The sequence below is a fragment of the Electrophorus electricus genome, chromosome 15 (genome assembly GCF_041902795.1).
Source record: "Electrophorus electricus isolate QZ-2024a chromosome 15, ASM4190279v1, whole genome shotgun sequence".
NCBI classification, from domain to species: Eukaryota; Metazoa; Chordata; class Actinopteri; order Gymnotiformes; family Gymnotidae; genus Electrophorus; species Electrophorus electricus.
The window spans coordinates 25,368,450-25,389,072 of NC_137511.1; the positions used below are offsets into that span (position 1 = coordinate 25,368,450).

General features: G+C 38.6%; 3 non-coding genes across 3 annotated transcripts; all 3 read left to right on the forward strand.

Annotated features, from left to right (window-relative positions):
• The first annotated feature begins 3,900 nt into the window (after positions 1–3,900).
• On the forward strand, positions 3,901–3,972 carry trnap-ugg (transfer RNA proline (anticodon UGG)). Its single transcript has one exon. It is a non-coding gene; the product is annotated as a tRNA-Pro (tRNA).
• A 5,522-nt stretch (positions 3,973–9,494) lies between these two features.
• trnap-ugg (transfer RNA proline (anticodon UGG)) lies at positions 9,495–9,566 on the forward strand. Its single transcript has one exon. It is a non-coding gene; the product is annotated as a tRNA-Pro (tRNA).
• A 5,523-nt stretch (positions 9,567–15,089) lies between these two features.
• Positions 15,090–15,161, forward strand: trnap-ugg (transfer RNA proline (anticodon UGG)). Its single transcript has one exon. It is a non-coding gene; the product is annotated as a tRNA-Pro (tRNA).
• The last annotated feature ends 5,462 nt before the right edge of the window (positions 15,162–20,623 follow it).

Below are 20,623 nucleotides of genomic sequence, written 5' to 3' on the forward strand. Positions count from 1 at the left end.
TTGGATTGTACATTTTCTCTCTTGACTTGTCTCGGGACTACAGTGTCAATTCTTGAGATGTATTTGTTCCAATTACATTTACATTTAAGGCATTTAGCAGACACTTTTATCCAGTGTAACTTACAAAAGGGCTTTGTCATTTACTCATAGAATACACCCTAGCCATTACAGTAGTTTAGAGTCCAATATACCACTGATCTAGAATACTGTAGAAATAAAAGGATCACTGCCGTTACCTAGAAGTACAAAATGCATAAGGACTAAAGTTTGTTAGACAACATCAGTGTAATAAATACTACCCTACAATAAGTGCTAATTTAGTTAGTCAATATAGGAGCAGGGTCATTTGTCAGATTCCATGAATAGATGGGTCTTTAGTCTGTGTTTGAAGACTGCAAGAGCTCTGCTGTCAGGAGAGCAAGTGGAAGCTCATTTCACCATCTGTGAGTCTCAATGCTTGTCTTCCATGAGACTTGGAGCATGGAATTTCAAGCCGAGCCATACTTGAGGCTCGAAGCACCTGAGGTATGAATCGGGCTTTGACTACTGACTCAATGTATCAAGGGCCTGGCCCATTTTTGGCTTTGTAGGGCAGCATCAAGATTTTAAATCTGATGTGATTAGAGTTTTTATATGCCCATGATATCACGGAGGTAAGAAGGATGTGCTTTCTGCACTACATGAAACAAGACACTGCTATGTGGCAGGTAGATCATTCAGGAAAGGGTGTGGGAGTGCAAGATCTCCCCACTGGAGAATTGGTGCTGTATACCAAGTTCAATTGTCACCTTTGAGAACAGATGTGACATAAAGTTCATGCCTTGGTCAGATTGTATAACTTTGGGCAATCCAAAGGTAGTGCAGAATTTAATAACAGCTCTTCAATTTTAGTTATCGAAGGGGAATTGCCTCAGGTTACGTGGTGGCAGCACACATTATAGTCAATAGGTAGCAATGCCCAGAACGGGTCTTTGGCAAAGGGCCCACACAATCAACCAACACCTTTTCAAAGGGCTCACCAACTGCTGGAATGGGGCACAGAGGAACAGACAGAATGACCTGATTTGGTTTTCCGGCCATGTAAGGCATGAACGGCAGTGTCCAACATCACTCCTAATCGATGGCCAAAAGAAATGTTGTAGAATTTGTTGTTTTGTCATTTTTCTGATACCTAGGTGTCCAGACAGGGGATGGTCATGGGCTAGTGATAATATGTGTATTTGGTATGATGCTGGAACAACTACCTGGGCTACAGAGTTTCACTCCTCCTCAGAATCAGACTCACTCCATGTCCTGAATACAACACCACCTCAAATGAAATACATGCGCCGATAACCTTTCGGTTTGTTTTGTCACGATTCTTATTTTCTAGTACACATCCATTGGTCAAATATATTTATCATTTACTAAAATTTTATTCTGTGCATTGGAATACTTTTAAAATATACATCAGTAAGGTAATGTACATGAACCCATGTTTTCTGATTGTTTTTGGATAACAGAAAAATGGCTTGTCACGTGCATCCTTGACTCAGTCTATCTGTTACAGAAACAACATTTTTTGAGACAATTCTAATAGCCATTATTGTGGAAAAACCTCATCAGCCAGGATGATTTTGCATGTAGCTGTTTAATACAATCGTATAGGGTAGTTGTGTGTTTGATTATAAATGATGATCTCATAATAATCTTATCTACATATTCTTATACATTTACATAGTAGCATTCACTCATATACTCAAATTCCATATGATACATAGAAAAGGTCCACCTCATCCATTTTAGTTTTTACCTGATCAATAATCCAAAAAAATATATAAATAACAGCACCCTCTAGCGATGAACCTCAATTATTTCAAGCTAAATATAAAGTATAGCTAGGATAAGTCAGCACTATCTTGCAGCTAGAACAAATTATTCTCAGATTAATTTATGCATCATGGCAAGTGGCTGAGTTAAAAATGAAACACAATTAAGTCAAATTAAATTGACCCACCTGCAACAAGTTCAGCAACCACATTTAATTTCACTGAATGGTCAGCTAGCCAGCCTATACAAAACAGGTTATTGTTAGAAATTCTGCATGTGTGATTCACTTATCTTCACATCTCAGATTGCTTATAATGATATACTAATGTATCCACGTTAGAAATAATTGGTGAAATCCACCACAAAAGGTGAGACTCAACATAATAAATAATGAGACAAATCTTGGGATATGACTTGGATATTAACCTACCCAAAGCAGCTATGACTCGCTCTGCTCTATATAAGGGGCTGGAGACTTTCTGACCAGCAGGTTGCGCTGAACCCATTTTGCAGGCATTTCACAACTTTATCATTTTTAACACTGTGACATTGTTTTAGGTAATCTGTGTTCTACATATTCAAAAGAAGCACACTAGGAAGTAAGAATGGCTTCTTCTTTGGTGAAAATCTCCTTGTTAAATAATCTTTTTTTTCTACTGCATTGTTGTAAGTTTAAATTTGGTTAACATTTTTTCAGGGTTGCATGATTTGTAATTTTTTTACTATTTGGAATGCCCAAGGTTTATAATATTACAAGTGGGACTATTCTCTACAAACCTATGCGATATCAGATCAAAGTTATTAGAATGTGTGATTTTCTGCTGTTTGTTATATATGTCAATGTTTACAGTAGCGATTTTCTTTGTTCAATCATTTTTTATGTGGTCTAACTGGAAGCATCTAATGACTGTGGTAACTCAAAGAGCTATTTAAAGGGCTCCGTCAGTGATTTTTAATCATTGCTGCACATACATTGTTGGTTTTCTTAAAAGTTAATTTTGCCATGTCATTGCCAATGTGTTTTTCACAGGCTAAGAACATCAGTGAGCTCTCTCTGACCAAGGTCTAGTTTATAGCCAGCGAGTTTGGTGGAGTTATGTTAAAGGGTTGGCATGCAGGCTTCCTGAGTGGTTTTTAAAACGTGTGTTTTGCTGAATCATTGGCAACACAAAACACCGAATGCTCCATCTGGTCACGGCCAATATTATAGCCAGCAAGTTTGTTGTTGCTACCTGAAAGTATTAGTGTGCAAGATTTAGGTTTTTTTTTTTTACAGGCTATTTAAAATATGCTGTCAATGCAGTGGCTATGCTGTAACATTCACGTTAGATTAGACTTGCAACTAGACTTTGTAGGGTGGAAGAACTACGGGAACAGAACTGGGTTGTGCTTCCGTACCCTTTACCGACACATTTTTTAGTACCATTTGTGTGAAGTAGGAAAGTCAGCTGTGGTGGAACAACAGTAGAGCCAAAAACATAGCAAAGGGCTGAAATGACCTTACCTTTGATGTTAAGGTCTCTCAAGAATGCCTAAGGTAACTAAGCATGTGGAAGGTCACAAAGAGCAGATGGCTTGCATTCCCTCAGCCTTCAATGACATGCCGGCATGTTGTTGCATCATTTTCATACACTGACCCATTCTCACAAATCAAATTAATTATCTTGCAAACATGTTTTGAATTGTTTCTAGTGGTAGATCAATGACAAGGAATAATACCTGTCAAGTATGTACCTTGCAATGTTGCAAAGTCATCAGTCATCAAAAGAACTCTAAATTAATAAAATGAAAATTGTAATAAGTCAAGAATGCCAAATGAGCAGAAGGTGTCCAAATGTGGACATGAGACAAAAATCCAAAGGTAAACAAATGCAATGGGCTTGTTGGTCTAGGCGTATGATTCTTGCTTAGGGTGCGACGGATTCCAGGTTCAAATCGGGAACGAGCTCTTTATACTTACTTTGGATCCACAGGTGTCTTGCACCATATGTTAGTGTCGCTTCATGAAAGAGTAAAAGAACTGAAAGACCACCTCAATTCTGTTTCTTAACATTGCCCAGTCAAAAAAAGGGCTATACTGAGTTTAATGATGGCTTGTTGGTCTAGGGGTATGATTCTTGCTTTGGGTGTGAGAGGTCCTGGGTTCAATTCCCAGACAAGCCCACTTTGACTTCAACCAGTTGCTGGAGGTGAGATCATGCCTTCTCTATTTAAAAGTTTTTGCTAAGGGATGTCCAAATTAAGAAAGAGCTAGAGTGCCCACTTCCTGTCCTGGTGATCCAGTCTTCCACAGAGTATACAGCTGGCTCTAAGATTCTTGAAAAATTGCATTTCATTTAGCACTTGCTTTACATTCCGTTTGGAACTAAACTCTCCAGGTCCAGAATTGGCATGTTACGTTTTAAGGAATTTACTATGGTAATGTTTACCTTAACATGAGGTCTATCTATACAGAGAAGTGGACAGGGTCGCCCTATGACCAAGGCTTTAATCTCTCGGCCATTGCAGCTGTTGCATACTTTGGGCACTTGTGGGTTATGTCCTTGGACTTCTTCAAGCTCAATTATGAGTCCCCATGTGTCATTGATTCAGGGTTGCAAATGGCCTGATATGCAAATTCAAAGACAGGACTCTCCCGCATGGTCTGCTCACTATTTTAGCAAGCTAATGTCAATTCCAGATAAACAGGTGCTCAGAAGCTTGTCAGAGTATTAGACTGATGCACTACCTACTACACTAATGTGGCCTCCAAGGTCTTCCACGTCACGTGAAAACGTGGGACAGCTCAAGGTGGCTCACCAATTTTGCCTGAACACTGCTTTTGTTTTTAAAAAATCACACCTAGCTGATGTAGGTGTCATGTAAAGTTTTCACTGGCATGCTGTTAGTACAAGTGGGCAGAAATGTAAGTCAACAAAGATGAAACTTGCACATTGGAAATAAATTAGTGCAGGATATCGCTTGACCTAAGTTGAATGTTGACAAGAGAGTGCAGCTCAGTACATTAATTTGCAATGGAATAATCAGACATTTTGCAAACAGAGTCAAAGCCAAATTTGATAAAAATGCTGCATATGACATAACTCATAGTGTAGACCAATCTCGTGTTTATCACACAGGGATAGTCAAAATGCTTTGAATATTTTGCATTTTTACAAGAATTCGAAAAGAAATACAAATCATAAGCCAGCACACCAACATTGTTAAAAGAGGAAAATGAAGACAGGGTCAACATCACCAGAATGTGTTTAAAAAACTTTCTCTTGTATGTGCACTGATCCAAAATACTTCAAAACCTGTGGGATGTGTACATCTCAGTCAGTTTCTTTTAACACACATGCATCTGTCCTTGTTAGTATATTAGATAGTATCTCTGCCTCTCAGGCAGAAATTCTTGGGTTGTTTCCCCAGCAGGGAGTATTCCTATTCTTAGTGCACTGCAGACAAACCGGTGACTTGGCACCCTTTTTAGGAATGATAACATCGAATCCTACACCCACAGTTGCTCTTTTCTACTTATATGAATCAAGACACTAGCACATTGTGGATCAATACTTTGATAAAGCACCTGGGAGAGAATTTGATGCCCAGTGGCGACATTATCTCTAAGCAGACATGACAAAACATGCATACCATCAAGGCCAAGACTGAAGAGCATGGAAAAATTTTGTCAATTTCATAAACTACATCAAATGCTTTGCTGGTGTCAAATATTGTAATGACATTAAATATTGTGACTTGACAATTATGTGAAGGGTAGTGCTTGGTAACTGTCCATCTTGACTTTGGATTGTACATTTTCTCTCTTGACTTGTCTCGGGACTACAGTGTCAATTCTTGAGATGTATTTGTTCCAATTACATTTACATTTAAGGCATTTAGCAGACACTTTTATCCAGTGTGACTTACAAAAGGGCTTTGTCATTTACTCATAGAATACACCCTAGCCATTACAGTAGTTTAGAGTCCAATATACCACTGATCTAGAATACTGTAGAAATAAAAGGATCACTGCCGTTACCTAGAAGTACAAAATGCATAAGGACTAAAGTTTGTTAGACAACATCAGTGTAATAAATACTACCCTACAATAAGTGCTAATTTAGTTAGTCAATATAGGAGCAGGGTCATTTGTCAGATTCCATGAATAGATGGGTCTTTAGTCTGTGTTTGAAGACTGCAAGAGCTCTGCTGTCAGGAGAGCAAGTGGAAGCTCATTTCACCATCTGTGAGTCTCAATGCTTGTCTTCCATGAGACTTGGAGCATGGAATTTCAAGCCGAGCCATACTTGAGGCTCGAAGCACCTGAGGTATGAATCGGGCTTTGACTACTGACTCAATGTATCAAGGGCCTGGCCCATTTTTGGCTTTGTAGGGCAGCATCAAGATTTTAAATCTGATGTGATTAGAGTTTTTATATGCCCATGATATCACGGAGGTAAGAAGGATGTGCTTTCTGCACTACATGAAACAAGACACTGCTATGTGGCAGGTAGATCATTCAGGAAAGGGTGTGGGAGTGCAAGATCTCCCCACTGGAGAATTGGTGCTGTATACCAAGTTCAATTGTCACCTTTGAGAACAGATGTGACATAAAGTTCATGCCTTGGTCAGATTGTATAACTTTGGGCAATCCAAAGGTAGTGCAGAATTTAATAACAGCTCTTCAATTTTAGTTATCGAAGGGGAATTGCCTCAGGTTACGTGGTGGCAGCACACATTATAGTCAATAGGTAGCAATGCCCAGAACGGGTCTTTGGCAAAGGGCCCACACAATCAACCAACACCTTTTCAAAGGGCTCACCAACTGCTGGAATGGGGCACAGAGGAACAGACAGAATGACCTGATTTGGTTTTCCGGCCATGTAAGGCATGAACGGCAGTGTCCAACATCACTCCTAATCGATGGCCAAAAGAAATGTTGTAGAATTTGTTGTTTTGTCATTTTTCTGATACCTAGGTGTCCAGACAGGGGATGGTCATGGGCTAGTGATAATATGTGTATTTGGTATGATGCTGGAACAACTACCTGGGCTACAGAGTTTCACTCCTCCTCAGAATCAGACTCACTCCATGTCCTGAATACAACACCACCTCAAATGAAATACATGCGCCGATAACCTTTCGGTTTGTTTTGTCACGATTCTTATTTTCTAGTACACATCCATTGGTCAAATATATTTATCATTTACTAAAATTTTATTCTGTGCATTGGAATACTTTTAAAATATACATCAGTAAGGTAATGTACATGAACCCATGTTTTCTGATTGTTTTTGGATAACAGAAAAATGGCTTGTCACGTGCATCCTTGACTCAGTCTATCTGTTACAGAAACAACATTTTTTGAGACAATTCTAATAGCCATTATTGTGGAAAAACCTCATCAGCCAGGATGATTTTGCATGTAGCTGTTTAATACAATCGTATAGGGTAGTTGTGTGTTTGATTATAAATGATGATCTCATAATAATCTTATCTACATATTCTTATACATTTACATAGTAGCATTCACTCATATACTCAAATTCCATATGATACATAGAAAAGGTCCACCTCATCCATTTTAGTTTTTACCTGATCAATAATCCAAAAAAATATATAAATAACAGCACCCTCTAGCGATGAACCTCAATTATTTCAAGCTAAATATAAAGTATAGCTAGGATAAGTCAGCACTATCTTGCAGCTAGAACAAATTATTCTCAGATTAATTTATGCATCATGGCAAGTGGCTGAGTTAAAAATGAAACACAATTAAGTCAAATTAAATTGACCCACCTGCAACAAGTTCAGCAACCACATTTAATTTCACTGAATGGTCAGCTAGCCAGCCTATACAAAACAGGTTATTGTTAGAAATTCTGCATGTGTGATTCACTTATCTTCACATCTCAGATTGCTTATAATGATATACTAATGTATCCACGTTAGAAATAATTGGTGAAATCCACCACAAAAGGTGAGACTCAACATAATAAATAATGAGACAAATCTTGGGATATGACTTGGATATTAACCTACCCAAAGCAGCTATGACTCGCTCTGCTCTATATAAGGGGCTGGAGACTTTCTGACCAGCAGGTTGCGCTGAACCCATTTTGCAGGCATTTCACAACTTTATCATTTTTAACACTGTGACATTGTTTTAGGTAATCTGTGTTCTACATATTCAAAAGAAGCACACTAGGAAGTAAGAATGGCTTCTTCTTTGGTGAAAATCTCCTTGTTAAATAATCTTTTTTTTCTACTGCATTGTTGTAAGTTTAAATTTGGTTAACATTTTTTCAGGGTTGCATGATTTGTAATTTTTTTACTGTTTGGAATGCCCAAGGTTTATAATATTACAAGTGGGACTATTCTCTACAAACCTATGCGATATCAGATCAAAGTTATTAGAATGTGTGATTTTCTGCTGTTTGTTATATATGTCAATGTTTACAGTAGCGATTTTCTTTGTTCAATCATTTTTTATGTGGTCTAACTGGAAGCATCTAATGACTGTGGTAACTCAAAGAGCTATTTAAAGGGCTCCGTCAGTGATTTTTAATCATTGCTGCACATACATTGTTGGTTTTCTTAAAAGTTAATTTTGCCATGTCATTGCCAATGTGTTTTTCACAGGCTAAGAACATCAGTGAGCTCTCTCTGACCAAGGTCTAGTTTATAGCCAGCGAGTTTGGTGGAGTTATGTTAAAGGGTTGGCATGCGGGCTTCCTGAGTGGTTTTTAAAACGTGTGTTTTGCTGAATCATTGGCAACACAAAACACCGAATGCTCCATCTGGTCACGGCCAATATTATAGCCAGCAAGTTTGTTGTTGCTACCTGAAAGTATTAGTGTGCAAGATTTAGGTTTTTTTTTTTTACAGGCTATTTAAAATATGCTGTCAATGCAGTGGCTATGCTGTAACATTCACGTTAGATTAGACTTGCAACTAGACTTTGTAGGGTGGAAGAACTACGGGAACAGAACTGGGTTGTGCTTCCGTACCCTTTACCGACACATTTTTTAGTACCATTTGTGTGAAGTAGGAAAGTCAGCTGTGGTGGAACAACAGTAGAGCCAAAAACATAGCAAAGGGCTGAAATGACCTTACCTTTGATGTTAAGGTCTCTCAAGAATGCCTAAGGTAACTAAGCATGTGGAAGGTCACAAAGAGCAGATGGCTTGCATTCCCTCAGCCTTCAATGACATGCCGGCATGTTGTTGCATCATTTTCATACACTGACCCATTCTCACAAATCAAATTAATTATCTTGCAAACATGTTTTGAATTGTTTCTAGTGGTAGATCAATGACAAGGAATAATACCTGTCAAGTATGTACCTTGCAATGTTGCAAAGTCATCAGTCATCAAAAGAACTCTAAATTAATAAAATGAAAATTGTAATAAGTCAAGAATGCCAAATGAGCAGAAGGTGTCCAAATGTGGACATGAGACAAAAATCCAAAGGTAAACAAATGCAATGGGCTTGTTGGTCTAGGCGTATGATTCTTGCTTAGGGTGCGACGGATTCCAGGTTCAAATCGGGAACGAGCTCTTTATACTTACTTTGGATCCACAGGTGTCTTGCACCATATGTTAGTGTCGCTTCATGAAAGAGTAAAAGAACTGAAAGACCACCTCAATTCTGTTTCTTAACATTGCCCAGTCAAAAAAAGGGCTATACTGAGTTTAATGATGGCTTGTTGGTCTAGGGGTATGATTCTTGCTTTGGGTGTGAGAGGTCCTGGGTTCAATTCCCAGACAAGCCCACTTTGACTTCAACCAGTTGCTGGAGGTGAGATCATGCCTTCTCTATTTAAACGTTTTTGCTAAGGGATGTCCAAATTAAGAAAGAGCTAGAGTGCCCACTTCCTGTCCTGGTGATCCAGTCTTCCACAGAGTATACAGCTGGCTCTATTATTCTTGAAAAATTGCATTTCATTTAGCACTTCCTTTACATTCCGTTTGGAACTAAACTCTCCAGGTCCAGAATTGGCATGTTACGTTTTAAGGAATTTACTATGGTAATGTTTACCTTAACATGAGGTCTATCTATACAGAGAAGTGGACAGGGTCGCCCTATGACCAAGGCTTTAATCTCTCGGCCATTGCAGCTGTTGCATACTTTGGGCACTTGTGGGTTATGTCCTTGGACTTCTTCAAGCTCAATTATGAGTCCCCATGTGTCATTGATTCAGGGTTGCAAATGGCCTGATATGCAAATTCAAAGACAGGACTCTCCCGCATGGTCTGCTCACTATTTTAGCAAGCTAATGTCAATTCCAGATAAACAGGTGCTCAGAAGCTTGTCAGAGTATTAGACTGATGCACTACCTACTACACTAATGTGGCCTCCAAGGTCTTCCACGTCACGTGAAAACGTGGGACAGCTCAAGGTGGCTCACCAATTTTGCCTGAACACTGCTTTTGTTTTTAAAAAATCACACCTAGCTGATGTAGGTGTCATGTAAAGTTTTCACTGGCATGCTGTTAGTACAAGTGGGCAGAAATGTAAGTCAACAAAGATGAAACTTGCACATTGGAAATAAATTAGTGCAGGATATCGCTTGACCTAAGTTGAATGTTGACAAGAGAGTGCAGCTCAGTACATTAATTTGCAATGGAATAATCAGACATTTTGCAAACAGAGTCAAAGCCAAATTTGATAAAAATGCTGCATATGACATAACTCATAGTGTAGACCAATCTCGTGTTTATCACACAGGGATAGTCAAAATGCTTTGAATATTTTGCATTTTTACAAGAATTCGAAAAGAAATACAAATCATAAGCCAGCACACCAACATTGTTAAAAGAGGAAAATGAAGACAGGGTCAACATCACCAGAATGTGTTTAAAAAACTTTCTGTTGTATGTGCACTGATCCAAAATACTTCAAAACCTGTGGGATGTGTACATCTCAGTCAGTTTCTTTTAACACACATGCATCTGTCCTTGTTAGTATATTAGATAGTATCTCTGCCTCTCAGGCAGAAATTCTTGGGTTGTTTCCCCGGCAGGGAGTATTCCTATTCTTAGTGCACTGCAGACAAACCGGTGACTTGGCACCCTTTTTAGGAATGATAACATCGAATCCTACACCCACAGTTGCTCTTTTCTACTTATATGAATCAAGACACTAGCACATTGTGGATCAATACTTTGATAAAGCACCTGGGAGAGAATTTGATGCCCAGTGGCGACATTATCTCTAAGCAGACATGACAAAACATGCATACCATCAAGGCCAAGACTGAAGAGCATGGAAAAATTTTGTCAATTTCATAAACTACATCAAATGCTTTGCTGGTGTCAAATATTGTAATGACATTAAATATTGTGACTTGACAATTATGTGAAGGGTAGTGCTTGGTAACTGTCCATCTTGACTTTGGATTGTACATTTTCTCTCTTGACTTGTCTCGGGACTACAGTGTCAATTCTTGAGATGTATTTGTTCCAATTACATTTACATTTAAGGCATTTAGCAGACACTTTTATCCAGTGTGACTTACAAAAGGGCTTTGTCATTTACTCATAGAATACACCCTAGCCATTACAGTAGTTTAGAGTCCAATATACCACTGATCTAGAATACTGTAGAAATAAAAGGATCACTGCCGTTACCTAGAAGTACAAAATGCATAAGGACTAAAGTTTGTTAGACAACATCAGTGTAATAAATACTACCCTACAATAAGTGCTAATTTAGTTAGTCAATATAGGAGCAGGGTCATTTGTCAGATTCCATGAATAGATGGGTCTTTAGTCTGTGTTTGAAGACTGCAAGAGCTCTGCTGTCAGGAGAGCAAGTGGAAGCTCATTTCACCATCTGTGAGTCTCAATGCTTGTCTTCCATGAGACTTGGAGCATGGAATTTCAAGCCGAGCCATACTTGAGGCTCGAAGCACCTGAGGTATGAATCGGGCTTTGACTACTGACTCAATGTATCAAGGGCCTGGCCCATTTTTGGCTTTGTAGGGCAGCATCAAGATTTTAAATCTGATGTGATTAGAGTTTTTATATGCCCATGATATCACGGAGGTAAGAAGGATGTGCTTTCTGCACTACATGAAACAAGACACTGCTATGTGGCAGGTAGATCATTCAGGAAAGGGTGTGGGAGTGCAAGATCTCCCCACTGGAGAATTGGTGCTGTATACCAAGTTCAATTGTCACCTTTGAGAACAGATGTGACATAAAGTTCATGCCTTGGTCAGATTGTATAACTTTGGGCAATCCAAAGGTAGTGCAGAATTTAATAACAGCTCTTCAATTTTAGTTATCGAAGGGGAATTGCCTCAGGTTACGTGGTGGCAGCACACATTATAGTCAATAGGTAGCAATGCCCAGAACGGGTCTTTGGCAAAGGGCCCACACAATCAACCAACACCTTTTCAAAGGGCTCACCAACTGCTGGAATGGGGCACAGAGGAACAGACAGAATGACCTGATTTGGTTTTCCGGCCATGTAAGGCATGAACGGCAGTGTCCAACATCACTCCTAATCGATGGCCAAAAGAAATGTTGTAGAATTTGTTGTTTTGTCATTTTTCTGATACCTAGGTGTCCAGACAGGGGATGGTCATGGGCTAGTGATAATATGTGTATTTGGTATGATGCTGGAACAACTACCTGGGCTACAGAGTTTCACTCCTCCTCAGAATCAGACTCACTCCATGTCCTGAATACAACACCACCTCAAATGAAATACATGCGCCGATAACCTTTCGGTTTGTTTTGTCACGATTCTTATTTTCTAGTACACATCCATTGGTCAAATATATTTATCATTTACTAAAATTTTATTCTGTGCATTGGAATACTTTTAAAATATACATCAGTAAGGTAATGTACATGAACCCATGTTTTCTGATTGTTTTTGGATAACAGAAAAATGGCTTGTCACGTGCATCCTTGACTCAGTCTATCTGTTACAGAAACAACATTTTTTGAGACAATTCTAATAGCCATTATTGTGGAAAAACCTCATCAGCCAGGATGATTTTGCATGTAGCTGTTTAATACAATCGTATAGGGTAGTTGTGTGTTTGATTATAAATGATGATCTCATAATAATCTTATCTACATATTCTTATACATTTACATAGTAGCATTCACTCATATACTCAAATTCCATATGATACATAGAAAAGGTCCACCTCATCCATTTTAGTTTTTACCTGATCAATAATCCAAAAAAATATATAAATAACAGCACCCTCTAGCGATGAACCTCAATTATTTCAAGCTAAATATAAAGTATAGCTAGGATAAGTCAGCACTATCTTGCAGCTAGAACAAATTATTCTCAGATTAATTTATGCATCATGGCAAGTGGCTGAGTTAAAAATGAAACACAATTAAGTCAAATTAAATTGACCCACCTGCAACAAGTTCAGCAACCACATTTAATTTCACTGAATGGTCAGCTAGCCAGCCTATACAAAACAGGTTATTGTTAGAAATTCTGCATGTGTGATTCACTTATCTTCACATCTCAGATTGCTTATAATGATATACTAATGTATCCACGTTAGAAATAATTGGTGAAATCCACCACAAAAGGTGAGACTCAACATAATAAATAATGAGACAAATCTTGGGATATGACTTGGATATTAACCTACCCAAAGCAGCTATGACTCGCTCTGCTCTATATAAGGGGCTGGAGACTTTCTGACCAGCAGGTTGCGCTGAACCCATTTTGCAGGCATTTCACAACTTTATCATTTTTAACACTGTGACATTGTTTTAGGTAATCTGTGTTCTACATATTCAAAAGAAGCACACTAGGAAGTAAGAATGGCTTCTTCTTTGGTGAAAATCTCCTTGTTAAATAATCTTTTTTTTCTACTGCATTGTTGTAAGTTTAAATTTGGTTAACATTTTTTCAGGGTTGCATGATTTGTAATTTTTTTACTGTTTGGAATGCCCAAGGTTTATAATATTACAAGTGGGACTATTCTCTACAAACCTATGCGATATCAGATCAAAGTTATTAGAATGTGTGATTTTCTGCTGTTTGTTATATATGTCAATGTTTACAGTAGCGATTTTCTTTGTTCAATCATTTTTTTATGTGGTCTAACTGGAAGCATCTAATGACTGTGGTAACTCAAAGAGCTATTTAAAGGGCTCCGTCAGTGATTTTTAATCATTGCTGCACATACATTGTTGGTTTTCTTAAAAGTTAATTTTGCCATGTCATTGCCAATGTGTTTTTCACAGGCTAAGAACATCAGTGAGCTCTCTCTGACCAAGGTCTAGTTTATAGCCAGCGAGTTTGGTGGAGTTATGTTAAAGGGTTGGCATGCGGGCTTCCTGAGTGGTTTTTAAAACGTGTGTTTTGCTGAATCATTGGCAACACAAAACACCGAATGCTCCATCTGGTCACGGCCAATATTATAGCCAGCAAGTTTGTTGTTGCTACCTGAAAGTATTAGTGTGCAAGATTTAGGTTTTTTTTTTTTACAGGCTATTTAAAATATGCTGTCAATGCAGTGGCTATGCTGTAACATTCACGTTAGATTAGACTTGCAACTAGACTTTGTAGGGTGGAAGAACTATGGGAACAGAACTGGGTTGTGCTTCCGTACCCTTTACCGACACATTTTTTAGTACCATTTGTGTGAAGTAGGAAAGTCAGCTGTGGTGGAACAACAGTAGAGCCAAAAACATAGCAAAGGGCTGAAATGACCTTACCTTTGATGTTAAGGTCTCTCAAGAATGCCTAAGGTAACTAAGCATGTGGAAGGTCACAAAGAGCAGATGGCTTGCATTCCCTCAGCCTTCAATGACATGCCGGCATGTTGTTGCATCATTTTCATACACTGACCCATTCTCACAAATCAAATTAATTGTCTTGCAAACATGTTTTGAATTGTTTCTAGTGGTAGATCAATGACAAGGAATAATACCTGTCAAGTATGTACCTTGCAATGTTGCAAAGTCATCAGTCATCAAAAGAACTCTAAATTAATAAAATGAAAATTGTAATAAGTCAAGAATGCCAAATGAGCAGAAGGTGTCCAAATGTGGACATGAGACAAAAATCCAAAGGTAAACAAATGCAATGGGCTTGTTGGTCTAGGCGTATGATTCTTGCTTAGGGTGCGACGGATTCCAGGTTCAAATCGGGAACGAGCTCTTTATACTTACTTTGGATCCACAGGTGTCTTGCACCATATGTTAGTGTCGCTTCATGAAAGAGTAAAAGAACTGAAAGACCACCTCAATTCTGTTTCTTAACATTGCCCAGTCAAAAAAAGGGCTATACTGAGTTTAATGACGGCTTGTTGGTCTAGGGGTATGATTCTCGCTTTGGGTGTGAGAGGTCCTGGGTTCAATTCCCAGACAAGCCCACTTTGACTTCAACCAGTTGCTGGAGGTGAGATCATGCCTTCTCTATTTAAAAGTTTTTGCTAAGGGATGTCCAAATTAAGAAAGAGCTAGAGTGCCCACTTCCTGTCCTGGTGATCCAGTCTTCCACAGAGTATACAGCTGGCTCTAAGATTCTTGAAAAATTGCATTTCATTTAGCACTTGCTTTACATTCCGTTTGGAACTAAACTCTCCAGGTCCAGAATTGGCATGTTACGTTTTAAGGAATTTACTATGGTAATGTTTACCTTAACATGAGGTCTATCTATACAGAGAAGTGGACAGGGTCGCCCTATGACCAAGGCTTTAATCTCTCGGCCATTGCAGCTGTTGCATACTTTGGGCACTTGTGGGTTATGTCCTTGGACTTCTTCAAGCTCAATTATGAGTCCCCATGTGTCATTGATTCAGGGTTGCAAATGGCCTGATATGCAAATTCAAAGACAGGACTCTCCCGCATGGTCTGCTCACTATTTTAGCAAGCTAATGTCAATTCCAGATAAACAGGTGCTCAGAAGCTTGTCAGAGTATTAGACTGATGCACTACCTACTACACTAATGTGGCCTCCAAGGTCTTCCACGTCACGTGAAAACGTGGGACAGCTCAAGGTGGCTCACCAATTTTGCCTGAACACTGCTTTTGTTTTTAAAAAATCACACCTAGCTGATGTAGGTGTCATGTAAAGTTTTCACTGGCATGCTGTTAGTACAAGTGGGCAGAAATGTAAGTCAACAAAGATGAAACTTGCACATTGGAAATAAATTAGTGCAGGATATCGCTTGACCTAAGTTGAATGTTGACAAGAGAGTGCAGCTCAGTACATTAATTTGCAATGGAATAATCAGACATTTTGCAAACAGAGTCAAAGCCAAATTTGATAAAAATGCTGCATATGACATAACTCATAGTGTAGACCAATCTCGTGTTTATCACACAGGGATAGTCAAAATGCTTTGAATATTTTGCATTTTTACAAGAATTCGAAAAGAAATACAAATCATAAGCCAGCACACCAACATTGTTAAAAGAGGAAAATGAAGACAGGGTCAACATCACCAGAATGTGTTTAAAAAACTTTCTGTTGTATGTGCACTGATCCAAAATACTTCAAAACCTGTGGGATGTGTACATCTCAGTCAGTTTCTTTTAACACACATGCATCTGTCCTTGTTAGTATATTAGATAGTATCTCTGCCTCTCAGGCAGAAATTCTTGGGTTGTTTCCCCGGCAGGGAGTATTCCTATTCTTAGTGCACTGCAGACAAACCGGTGACTTGGCACCCTTTTTAGGAATGATAACATCGAATCCTACACCCACAGTTGCTCTTTTCTACTTATATGAATCAAGACACTAGCACATTGTGGATCAATACTTTGATAAAGCACCTGGGAGAGAATTTGATGCCCAGTGGCGACATTATCTCTAAGCAGACATGACAAAACATGCATACCATCAAGGCCAAGACTGAAGAGCATGGAAAAATTTTGTCAATTTCATAAACTACATCAAATGCTTTGCTGGTGTCAAATATTGTAATGACATTAAATATTGTGACTTGACAATTATGTGAAGGGTAGTGCTTGGTAACTGTCCATCTTGACTTTGGATTGTACATTTTCTCTCTTGACTTGTCTCGGGACTACAGTGTCAATTCTTGAGATGTATTTGTTCCAATTACATTTACATTTAAGGCATTTAGCAGACACTTTTATCCAGTGTGACTTACAAAAGGGCTTTGTCATTTACTCATAGAATACACCCTAGCCATTACAGTAGTTTAGAGTCCAATATACCACTGATCTAGAATACTGTAGAAATAAAAGGATCACTGCCGTTACCTAGAAGTACAAAATGCATAAGGACTAAAGTTTGTTAGACAACATCAGTGTAATAAATACTACCCTACAATAAGTGCTAATTTAGTTAGTCAATATAGGAGCAGGGTCATTTGTCAGATTCCATGAATAGATGGGTCTTTAGTCTGTGTTTGAAGACTGCAAGAGCTCTGCTGTCAGGAGAGCAAGTGGAAGCTCATTTCACCATCTGTGAGTCTCAATGCTTGTCTTCCATGAGACTTGGAGCATGGAATTTCAAGCCGAGCCATACTTGAGGCTCGAAGCACCTGAGGTATGAATCGGGCTTTGACTACTGACTCAATGTATCAAGGGCCTGGCCCATTTTTGGCTTTGTAGGGCAGCATCAAGATTTTAAATCTGATGTGATTAGAGTTTTTATATGCCCATGATATCACGGAGGTAAGAAGGATGTGCTTTCTGCACTACATGAAACAAGACACTGCTATGTGGCAGGTAGATCATTCAGGAAAGGGTGTGGGAGTGCAAGATCTCCCCACTGGAGAATTGGTGCTGTATACCAAGTTCAATTGTCACCTTTGAGAACAGATGTGACATAAAGTTCATGCCTTGGTCAGATTGTATAACTTTGGGCAATCCAAAGGTAGTGCAGAATTTAATAACAGCTCTTCAATTTTAGTTATCGAAGGGGAATTGCCTCAGGTTACGTGGTGGCAGCACACATTATAGTCAATAGGTAGCAATACCCAGAACGGGTCTTTGGCAAAGGGCCCACACAATCAACCAACACCTTTTCAAAGGGCTCACCAACTGCTGGAATGGGGCACAGAGGAACAGACAGAATGACCTGATTTGGTTTTCCGGCCATATAAGGCATGAACGGCAGTGTCCAACATCACTCCTAATCGATGGCCAAAAGAAATGTTGTAGAATTTGTTGTTTTGTCATTTTTCTGATACCTAGGTGTCCAGACAGGGGATGGTCATGGGCTAGTGATAATATGTGTATTTGGTATGATGCTGGAACAACTACCTGGGCTACAGAGTTTCACTCCTCCTCAGAATCAGACTCACTCCATGTCCTGAATACAACACCACCTCAAATGAAATACATGCCCCGATAACCTTTCGGTTTGTTTTGTCACGATTCTTATTTTCTAGTACACATCCATTGGTCAAATATATTTATCATTTACTAAAATTTTATTCTGTGCATTGGAATACTTTTAAAATATACATCAGTAAGGTAATGTACATGAACCCATGTTTTCTGATTGTTTTTGGATAACAGAAAAATGGCTTGTCACATGCATCCTTGACTCAGTCTATCTGTTACAGAAACAACATTTTTTGAGACAATTCTAATAGCCATTATTGTGGAAAAACCTCATCAGCCAGGATGATTTTGCATGTAGCTGTTTAATACAATCGTATAGGGTAGTTGTGTGTTTGATTATAAATGATGATCTCATAATAATCTTATCTACATATTCTTATACATTTACATAGTAGCATTCACTCATATACTCAAATTCCATATGATACATAGAAAAGGTCCATCTCATCCATTTTAGTTTTTACCTGATCAATAATCCAAAAAAATATATAAATAACAGCACCCTCTAGCGATGAACCTCAATTATTTCAAGCTAAATATAAAGTATAGCTAGGATAAGTCAGCACTATCTTGCAGCTAGAACAAATTATTCTCAGATTAATTTATGCATCATGGCAAGTGGCTGAGTTAAAAATGAAACACAATTAAGTCAAATTAAATTGACCCACCTGCAACAAGTTCAGCAACCACATTTAATTTCACTGAATGGTCAGCTAGCCAGCCTATACAAAACAGGTTATTGTTAGAAATTCTGCATGTGTGATTCACTTATCTTCACATCTCAGATTGCTTATAATGATATACTAATGTATCCACGTTAGAAATAATTGGTGAAATCCACCACAAAAGGTGAGACTCAACATAATAAATAATGAGACAAATCTTGGGATATGACTTGGATATTAACCTACCCAAAGCAGCTATGACTCGCTCTGCTCTATATAAGGGGCTGGAGACTTTCTGACCAGCAGGTTGCGCTGAACCCATTTTGCAGGCATTTCACAACTTTATCATTTTTAACACTGTGACATTGTTTTAGGTAATCTGTGTTCTACATATTCAAAAGAAGCACACTAGGAAGTAAGAATGGCTTCTTCTTTGGTGAAAATCTCCTTGTTAAATAATCTTTTTTTTCTACTGCATTGTTGTAAGTTTAAATTTGGTTAACATTTTTTCAGGGTTGCATGATTTGTAATTTTTTTACTGTTTGGAATGCCCAAGGTTTATAATATTACAAGTGGGACTATTCTCTACAAACCTATGCGATATCAGATCAAAGTTATTAGAATGTGTGATTTTCTGCTGTTTGTTATATATGTCAATGTTTACAGTAGCGATTTTCTTTGTTCAATCATTTTTTATGTGGTCTAACTGGAAGCATCTAATGACTGTGGTAACTCAAAGAGCTATTTAAAGGGCTCCGTCAGTGATTTTTAATCATTGCTGCACATACATTGTTGGTTTTCTTAAAAGTTAATTTTGCCATGTCATTGCCAATGTGTTTTTCACAGGCTAAGAACATCAGTGAGCTCTCTCTGACCAAGGTCTAGTTTATAGCCAGCGAGTTTGGTGGAGTTATGTTAAAGGGTTGGCATGCGGGCTTCCTGAGTGGTTTTTAAAACGTGTGTTTTGCTGAATCATTGGCAACACAAAACACCGAATGCTCCATCTGGTCACGGCCAATATTATAGCCAGCAAGTTTGTTGTTGCTACCTGAAAGTATTAGTGTGCAAGATTTAGGTTTTTTTTTTTTACAGGCTATTTAAAATATGCTGTCAATGCAGTGGCTATGCTGTAACATTCACGTTAGATTAGACTTGCAACTAGACTTTGTAGGGTGGAAGAACTACGGGAACAGAACTGGGTTGTGCTTCCGTACCCTTTACCGACACATTTTTTAGTACCATTTGTGTGAAGTAGGAAAGTCAGCTGTGGTGGAACAACAGTAGAGCCAAAAACATAGCAAAGGGCTGAAATGACCTTACCTTTGATGTTAAGGTCTCTCAAGAATGCCTAAGGTAACTAAGCATGTGGAAGGTCACAAAGAGCAGATGGCTTGCATTCCCTCAGCCTTCAATGACATGCCGGCATGTTGTTGCATCATTTTCATACACTGACCCATTCTCACAAATCAAATTAATTGTCTTGCAAACATGTTTTGAATTGTTTCTAGTGGTAGATCAATGACAAGGAATAATACCTGTCAAGTATGTACCTTGCAATGTTGCAAAGTCATCAGTCATCAAAAGAACTCTAAATTAATAAAATGAAAATTGTAATAAGTCAAGAATGCCAAATGAGCAGAAGGTGTCCAAATGTGGACATGAGACAAAAATCCAAAGGTAAACAAATGCAATGGGCTTGTTGGTCTAGGCGTATGATTCTTGCTTAGGGTGCGACGGATTCCAGGTTCAAATCGGGAACGAGCTCTTTATACTTACTTTGGATCCACAGGTGTCTTGCACCATATGTTAGTGTCGCTTCATGAAAGAGTAAAAGAACTGAAAGACCA